Raw genomic sequence first — 10,023 nt, forward strand, 5'->3', positions numbered from 1 at the left:
ACTATCAATGTTTCTGTCAGAGACCTTATCGTAGAAGTGTCTTTCATTTTTCCCTATTCTATCACACCAGTATTTACAGTTTCAGTAAAAATCAGTCAATTGAAACACATTCATTAGGCCCTAATCTATGGATTTCACATGACTGGGAATACAGGTAGGGGTGTGGATCAGAAAACCAGTCAGTATCTGGTGTGACGGCCATTTGCCTCATGCCGCACAACACATCTCCTTCGCATAGAGTTGATCAGGTTGTTGATTGTGGCCTGTGGAATGTTGTCCCACTCCTCTTCAATGGCTGTGGGAAGTTTCTGGATATTGGCAGGAACACGCTGTCGTACATGTCGATCCAGAGCATGCAAAACATGATCATTTGGTGACATGTCTGTTGAGTAAGCAGGCCATGGAAGAACTGAGACATTTTCAGCTTCCTGGAATTGCTTACAGATCCTTACAACAATGGGCCTCAGAATCTCGTCACGGTATCTCTGTGCTTTCAAATGGCAATTTATTAAATTAAATAGTGTGTTTGTTGTCCGTAGCTTGTGCCCCCCCCCCCCCTCAGACAATCCCGCATGTGAAGAAGCCAGATGTGGAGGTTCACACATGTGGTCTGCGGTTGTGAGGCCGGTTGGACATACTGCCAAATTCTCTAAAAAGACATTGGAGGCGGCTTATGGTAGCGAAATGAACATTACATTTTCTGGCAAGAGCTAGACATTCCCGCTGTCATCATGCCAATTGCAAGCTCCCTCAAAACTTGAGATACCTGTGGCATTGTGTTGTGTGACAAAACTGCACATTTTGAAGTGGCCTTTTAGTGTCCCCAGCACAAGGTGCACCTGTGTAATGATCATGCTGTTTAATCAGCTTCATGATATGTCACACCTGTCTGGTAGATGGATTATCTTGCCATAAGAGAAATGCTCGCTAACAGTGATGTAAACAAATTTGTGCACAAAATTTGAGAGAAATAAACTTGTGTATATGAAAAATTTCAGGGTCCTTTATTCAGCTCATGAAACATGGGAACAACACTTCAGTGTGATATAAAAATGCAAATAAAGTCACTAGCAATATCATTTGAAGAATCACCATGAAGCACTTTTCAATGATAGTAGGCGGTTCCACCACCACCAACAACCAAGGTACATAATGTCAAACCCTGTGATCCTGTGGCCTTTATGCCGGAGACAAACTCCTTCATGTTCCTATGCTAGTATATTTGTCTATTCTCCTTCCTGTGGCTTCATCAAGTCATAATGGCCAACTTCCAGAGTAATGTTCTCATCAACGCTCTAAACCACTTGGTTAAATGAATCAAGTACATCCAGTACTGTATATTCACATGAAAGCCGTGACAATGGAAGGAAAGCTGACCTTTCATAGCCTTGGTGAACTGGCCCTACCGGTTTATCTACCCATGCCTCTAATAATCCTCCATACGTACACGCCAGGGGACAGTAACAGACACAAATACACAGGATAAGAATGTTACAGCTCATTAGGGCCTGAAAGTGCAAACTCATCCTAGCATTTGAAGGAAATGAGGGACTGAGTTGGGCCACAAACAATTGACGCAATCGACATAATGGAATGTGTGTTAACAAACATTTACTCAGAAATGATTCACAGCCTTTCCAACACCCCCCAAATGTGAATTTAGAACTGCACGGATATAGTTTTGTCCACAACAACTTGTCCAAAATGGTTTTGATATATGACAGTTTCTCTTGTTTGCAATACACTGTTGCAATACACACGTATAATACTCATTCCATTACACATCCCATTGTCATGCTTGATCATAGTATATCCAGGCTGTAACAATGGAGAGATGGATAAGACCGTTTTAGTGATTTGTGTGTCATTCAGTGTAATTCAGGTCACAGATGATTACAATGATTATGATTTTGCACTCATAATCATGATTCAGCCCCTCAAATAGTTGCATCGTTTTATAAGTTTGCTCATTTCTGCTAGCAAGCTTTGAGTTGGTGGGAAACTTGTCCCATTTCCTCAATTGTGGTTAACAAACAAGTTAGGTATTCAAAGATCAACTGTGAAGAGTGGACACACCTGTGTAGGCCAGAGAGCCCTTTTATTCCTAATAGAAGGCTCTGGCGTAAGCTATTGCAGCAACATCGTCACATTTTTTTTTTAAACACATAGTTGTGTGATACCTGTTTGTCACCAATAAGGATGGAATGTGCTCCAGTCACTTCTGTTTCAATCAAGTTTCTAATGCTCAGGCTTCTTAGAATTTCATTGTGTACTGTAGCATGGAGGCCTAGCTGAACTCACTTCGAATGCCTGTCAGGAAATGTTCACTAGTAATAATAATAATAATAATAAGTGTCAAACAGTCTCCTGGGCAAAGAAAACTCAGTCTGTGGGAAAGCTCATCTTTAAGCATAAACTGAAAAATAATCCACATACAGTGGCAAGAGAAAGTATGTGAACCCTTTGGAATGACCTGGATTTCTGCATAAATTGGTCATCAAATTTGATCTGATCTTCATCTAAGTCACAACAATAGACAAACACAGTGTGCTGAAACTAATAATACACAAATTGTATTTTTCTTGTCTATATTGAATACATGATTTAAACATTCACAGTGTAGGTTGGAAAAAGTAAGTGAACCCTAAGACGAATGACTTCTCCAAAAGCTAATTGGAGTCAGTAGTCAACTAACCTGGAGTCGAATCAATGAGACGAGATTGGAGATTTGGTTAGAGCTGCCCTGCCCCATAAAAAAACTCACAAAATTTCAGTTTGCTATTCACAGGAAGCATTGCCTGATGTGAACCATGCCTCGAACAAAAGAGTTCTCAGAACACAGAAGATTAAGAATTGCTGCCTTGCATCAAGCTAGAAAGGGTTACAAAAAGTAACTCTAAAAGTCACTAAGACAAATTGTCTATAAATTGATACATTTCAGCACTGTTGCTACTCTCCCTAGGAGTAGCCATCCTGCAAAGATGACTGCAAGAGCACAGCTCAGAATGCTCAATGAGGTTAAGAAGAAGAATCCAAGAGTGTCAGCTAAAGACTTACAGAAATATCTGGAAGATGCTAACATCTCTGTTGATGAGTCTACAATACGTAAAACAAGAAAACAAAAATGGTGTTCATGGAAGGACACCATGGAAGAAGCCACTGCTGTCCAAAAAAACCCATTGCTGCACGTCTGAAGTTCGCAAAAGAGCACATGGATGTTCCACAGTGCTACTGGCAAAATATTCTGTGGACAGATTAAACTAAAGTTGTGTTGTTTGGAAGGAACATACAACACTATGAGTCGAGAAAAAAAAGGCACAGCACACCTACATCAAAACCTCATCCCAACTGGAGGGAGCATCATGGTTTGGGGCTGCTTTGCTGCCTCAAGGCCTGGACAGCCTCAAGTTCATCAAGACATTTTACAAGAGGATGTAAGGCTATCTGTCCTCCAATTGAAGCTCAACAAAAGTTAGGTGATGCAACAGGATAACAACCCAAAAGACAGAAGTAAATCAACAACAGAATGATTTCAACAGAAGAAAATACGCCTTCTGGAGAGGCCCAGTCAGTCCTGACCTCAACTCGATTGAGATGATGTGGCATGACCTCAAGAGAGTGGTTCACACCAGACAACCCAAAAATATTGTGGAACTGAAACCGTTTTTTTTTGAAGAGGAATGGTCCAAAATTCTGTTGTGCAGGTCTGATCTGCAACATTTGGTTGAGGTTGTTGCTGCCAAAGGCGGGTCAAACTGTTATTAAATCCAAGGGTTCACATTTTCCCAACCTGCACTGTGAATGTTTACACGGTTTGTTTAAAAAAATACATTCAAAATTATAATAGTTTGTGTATTATTAGTTTAAGCAGACTGTGTTAGTCTATTGTTGTGACTTAGATGAAGATCAGATAAAATGTTATGACCAATTTATGCAGAAATCCAGGTAATTCTAAAGGGTTCACATACTTTTTCTTCCCACTATACACAGAAGGGTTCCGTACCAAACAGTGGCGGAACTAGAGTTTTATACATGGGCTGGCCATGGCTACTTCAGGGGGTCCATAGACCATGACAGAAAATGTGTGTGTAACACTAACCTGGCATCTAAGGAGCATGAATGAGCACTGGTTTGCTTTATCTTGGCCAGGTCGCAGTTATAAATGAGAACTTGTTCTCAACTGGCCTACCTGGTTAAATAAATGTGAAATAAAATACAAATATATATATTTTAAATGAATGAATCCTATCATTGCTGATTAGAGGTAGAAGTGATTCACTTACCCCGGAGTTCTTCAATGTGACAGATAGTGTGGTCCAAAAGAGTTACTTCACTACAATTCTTTAACATAAGTATATAGTCACACTCACACACCTGTACTCACATATTGGAGAGACTTTATAATTGTAAAATGTCAGTGTACTAGCTAGTACACAGTGCAGGTGATACAGTTTCTCAATTGCTAAAACACTACAACCCATTGGCTGAACAAAGTTCTCAGTTGCCTGGACTCATTTAGCTAATTATGCAGTCTGTTGGATAGAAGAAACAATGTGAGAGGACGAGGGCGAGTGCGTATGCGAGGTGGGCGACGAGGAGGAAGGGGAGGAGGAGGGAAAGAAAGAGGAAGAGAAGGACAAAGAGGAAGAGGAAGACAAAGAGTGGAAATATCTGATGAAATGAAGTTATAGACCATGTTCTTGTCCATGGACTGACAATGAGGGAAGCAGGACTCAGAGTGCAACGCAATTTGAGCCGATTTTCTGTGTCCAACATAGTAAGGACATTCAGAGAAGAGAACAGGTACAGTATACTACTGTATTTTTGTAATTGCAAATCTACTGTACTACACTGTATGCACTGTATACACTGTATGCTGTATTACACATACACTGTATGCACTGTATGTGTAAAGTTAATCACTGTATGTATTGTACTGCATGAATATGTTTTGTAACTGCACAACTACTTTTTGTAGAATTGCAAGGCTGCCACATGCAGGTGGAAGTACAGCTATATTCACTCGGGAGCAAGAGGCCGTTATAGTTGGCATGGTCCTTCAAGATAATGCAATACGACTCAGAGAAATCCAGGAACGAGTGATACAAGACAACACACACTTCCAGGGAATCGACAGTGTGAGCATTTCCACAATTGACCGTGTCCCTCATCGTAACAGAATGCGAATGAAACAAGTATACAAAGTACCTTTTGAGCGCTACTAACCAAGGGTGAAAGAACTGCGAGCTCAGTATGGTGCAAGTAAGTGTACATTCAGAAACATTTACTGTAATCCAGATTGTCTACAGTACTAAAACATACTATGTGAATGACATTACTCTTCAGTACATACAATGTATGTGAATCAGAAGCCTAATTAATTGTACTCTACAGTGTAGCACTGTCTCTGTACAACTTACAAAATCCTACATACAGTATATTGTATTTCTACACACAATATTTAACTTGGAATCCTTGGACAGACCGCATGAGTTCATCTTTGTCGATGAAGCAGGCTTCAATCTAACAAAGAGGAGACGGAGAGGCCGAAACATGATTGGACAGCGGGCCATTGTTGAAGTCCCTGGTCAACGAGGTGGCAATGTCACAATCTGTGCTGCTATCAGCAACCATGGTGTTCTACATCACCATGTTACACTAGGGCCATATAACACCCAGCACCTTCTAAGATTTATTGCCAATCTAAGAGATATTTTATTTGAGCAGCAGGTACAAGAGCAGCAGGGTCAAGAGCTAAATGAGAATCCCATTCCCACCTATGTGATAGTGTGGGACAATGTCAGTTTCCACCGAGCTACTCAGGTAAGGGAATGGTTTAATATCAATGGGCAGTTTATGAACTTGTACCTCCCTCCATACTCCCCTTTCCTGAATCCGATTGAGGAGTTTTTCTCCTCTTGGAGATGGAAAGTGTATGATAGACACCCCTACACCAGAGTAAATCTGCTGCAAGCCATGGATTTAGCCTGTGGTGATATAGGTGAGGAATCATGTCAGGGCTGGATACGGCACACAAGAGGCGTCTTCCCCCATTGCCTCAGGAGGGACAATATTGCTTGGGATGTCGACGAAGTGCTCTGGCCTGACCCAGCCCAAAGACAAGAAGAAGCACATTGATCACATGTTTACTTCTTTGATTTTTGTCTCTTTTAGTATTGTATACTGTAGTACAGTGCATTGTAGGCTGTATACTGTACAATGGACAAATTGTATGGCCCTGAACATTGTGCTTTCCATTTATTAACAGTACTGACTGCTCAAAAGATTTTGACTGGTTGCAGGTTCGTATCAACAAAGAACAAGAATTATAGTATCACAGAGACAAAGGACAAGTTTGTGAGATGCAGGGTACAGTACTGTAAAAATAGGGGTACAAGGAGGAGGAAGAACAAAAAACAAAATTGCAAAGAGCAAAGCAGAGTAGTAATTTCTGATCAATTTTGAGCTACTATGATAGAACATGTTTCCGTTCATCAAAAGACAATGACGGAAAAATATGAATATTTTTTGGGATTAAAAATGTACTTCTCCCTGAGAATTGTATGTTTTGAACAATGTGTTTTCTATTTTTCGGTGTATTGTTTACTGACTGCTTGAGAGTGTATATCATTTTTGATCACTTTGTTTATGATTTGAGAGCAGTGTTTGATTTTGAACACAGGTAAAACTGTTTTGAGGCGAATGTTTCATTTTGCAAGAGGAGTCAGAGGTTATGTAAATAGTGCTTGAAGATGAGGTTTTGTGTTTAATGTTTTCGGGAAATGGAGCAGGTTTCAGAAATTGTGTTTTAGCAATTGAGAAAAACTGTAATCATGACCAGAGGGAACGCCTAAGTGCCAAATTATCATAGGTAGATTTAAAACAGCATAATTCTGTGTTGCTGGTGAGAACTGGCAAAATGCATCCATGTTAAGGGAGCATGCCCTCCTTGACTCAACACTGAGAATTCTGAGGTGACAACCTGTCATCAACCATTGTTGTACTAAGGTGGGTTTTTAATCCGTTTTAAATCTGAGAAGCTTCTCTCGCAAGAAGCACTGCTGACTGGTGTAACAACAGAAATCTTACATAGTCGATAATAGCTAATGGAAGACCTCTTTATAAGGTTCTAGAAACACAACAAAGTCAAGTAGATTAGACGGTCTGTCCCTTCCACTTTTCTCTCTCCTATCAAGAAGCCGCTTGTGGTTTGATGAACCTCATCATTGATGAACCTCATCAAACCAGGTCGTCTTGAGGTCCTCTAAATCTGTCTCAAAGGTCTGAGCAAAGGCAAACAGAGGCTCCTCATTCAAGAATGTTGTGCTCTTTGGGCACAAAGCTAGCTATAATTTCTTACACCTTTACGATAGCCTATTTGCTATCTGCAAATTGTGGTAATATTTTGAGTGACATTGATAATTGATAATAACAAGTGTTTGTTTTGAGTTCAAGCACGAAAATCTAACCGAGTTAATGGATTTCAAATTGCTGAACACTGACAGCTGTAGCCTACTAGTGTAGGAGAAAATGCATGATTATGGGTGATTTTCCAGTATCTAGACTGCTCCCCCAGAAATAGTGAGCAGAATCAACATAGGGTTAAATCAGAATAAAAGCTGAGGCCAGGTGAATGAACAGAGCTGGATCAACATGGAGTTAATCACTAGACATGTAAAAACAGAACGTAAGCAGAAAACGTATGCCTGTGCTGTTATAGGCCTGAGGGAAGTCATTGCCTGGTCCTCTGACTGGCTTTATGGCAAGTAGTTGTATTGTATATGTATGTCTGTGCCATTACACGCTTGACAAAAACTGTTGGCCTTGCAGAAGGAATACAAGGTGCGTTGTCTTCTACCTCAACATTCTCAAAAATGGAACTAGACAAATCCACCACATCTCCTAGCTTGTGAGATTGTGCCCTCGTTAACACACAAGCAGGAAAAACATGGGGAAATGCTTGAACCAATTTATCATCTGTAGTTTTGATTTCTGGGTTGTCAACTACCTCTAACACAGGAGTAACGTTACCACCAGCGATATCGTTCCCTTAGTAGGAATGTGACTCCTTTTACTGGCAGTGTAGACTCTACACCAACACGGAAACGTCCTTATACAAAGACTGACACTAAGTGGACCCAGTGAAATGGTACAGATACCGTTTCTGTCTCTATACCCTGTAATATGACATGCGAGTCACAATACGTTTCAGGAGACCAGGGAAAAGCATCAATAACGATTACTGACTGCGCCGCCCCGGTGTCTCGTAAGATTTGTATGGGCTTTTGATCCGCTTGTTCTCTCCAGTTTAGGAAACACAACCGGCAGAGATAAACAGAGCATAGATAGGATCCGGTTTCCCAAATGCTGAATCAATAACTCGGTCCAAAGGACGAGCCAAAGACTGGACTAAACCCACGCTTTTTAATTTTGGGGATGGTGACTGTTTCGGTTAATTTTTTCAAAACCTGGCAGTCCGCAATCACGTGGCCCTTTTGGTGACAGTAAAAACATTCAAGGATATCGTGCAAAGGCTTAGAAGGTCGTTGGAAAAGCGACCCGAACGAGGCACTGATGACGTAACGAGGCACTGATGACGTCTTGTGTGTCAAAGCGTTCTCATCTGCCAACACTGCTGCCTGGGCCAATGTCGCCACTTTCTGTTCATTTAAATGAACTACAATTCTATCAGGGAGGTTGGTTTTAAAATCCTCCATCAAGCATCAGCTCCCGAATATCAGCTGTGATGAGAATAGTTATTGCTGTTACTAAAAGGTTTTGTTTATAAATGTACATTTTAATAGGGATGATGTGTGCTAAATTGAGAAGTTTGACTTTGAGTTAAAGTAAGCACTAAGGACTGTTATTCTGAATTTGGGTTGGAGAATTTACTAAATGTTTTAGTTATGATTTGGATATAGCAGAAGTGTTGCTTTTGAATGGTGAAGGTTGGGGGCACTGTTTAAATTGATTTGGCCTGGGGAAGCTCTGGAAAGCTTATCTCGAAGTATCCTTCGACAGGGAGTTTGTTAGAACATACTGGATGATAGCTTGGGTTAACATAAAGGCTGTTTTCTGTTTGTTTTGTTTTATTATTTAATTAGAATTGTAATGTTAAATTGTATTGACAGAGATGGCTGGATGATATATAATTAATTGCATGTAAGGTTTATAGTCTGTGTTTTGAGATAACACCCAATGATGGAGATGAAGGAGACGGCATGGAGACCAGCATAACATGGGGAAAGAACGTAACGGATGGACGTTTTCTCCCCCCAGTTTAAGTTATTTCTCTCTTTTCTTGTTAAGTCAATATGTTTTTAGGTTTTGTGGAAAGTAGGTACTGAGGTATATTGACTAAATTGATTTGAGAATGTTTTAGTATGTTTATAACTGTGGAAGTACATTAGGAGTAGTGACTAGTGTGTTTTGGATTAGATGGAACGTGTCTGCATTGGGGATCTGGGGAGGGGCTCATATATTAAGGGTGTGGTGGTAGAGGGGTGTTATTTCCAGAGACTATATATATTGTTACAGGAGACAGCTCATAGGAGGGAGGACAGCTGGCTGTGTAAAATATAGGGAAAATTATAAGTAAATTGAACATTACACATACCTAGATTATGCTGCAAGTAAAAGAGATAGTGGTGGTATTTTAGACATGGTAAATGTTTAAGAGACTTGTGACTCAAGAGTTTTGTTAGGTTGGATATTGTTAAGGGATTTTTTTATCAATAATGACATTTCAATCAGGACTTACTAATCAGAATACTATTATGTTACTGTATAGATGTATGAATTTTCTTTTAATCCTAATACTGAATATAATGTGTGTAATTATGATCAAGAATTAGAACAATGACTGTCTGTTCCTTGGTAGAAACGAATGAACTTATCGTCAGACTGGCTAGAATGCTTATCTACACAGGGAGGCTTTGGCCTAGTCATAAATTATCTATACTGTGGGGGTCGATATAAGAAGGCTTGAGAACTATACTGCCATTGTACCGGAGTGGAGGAGGG

The sequence above is a fragment of the Oncorhynchus kisutch genome, linkage group LG6 (assembly GCF_002021735.2).
Source record: "Oncorhynchus kisutch isolate 150728-3 linkage group LG6, Okis_V2, whole genome shotgun sequence".
NCBI lineage: Eukaryota > Metazoa > Chordata > Actinopteri > Salmoniformes > Salmonidae > Oncorhynchus > Oncorhynchus kisutch.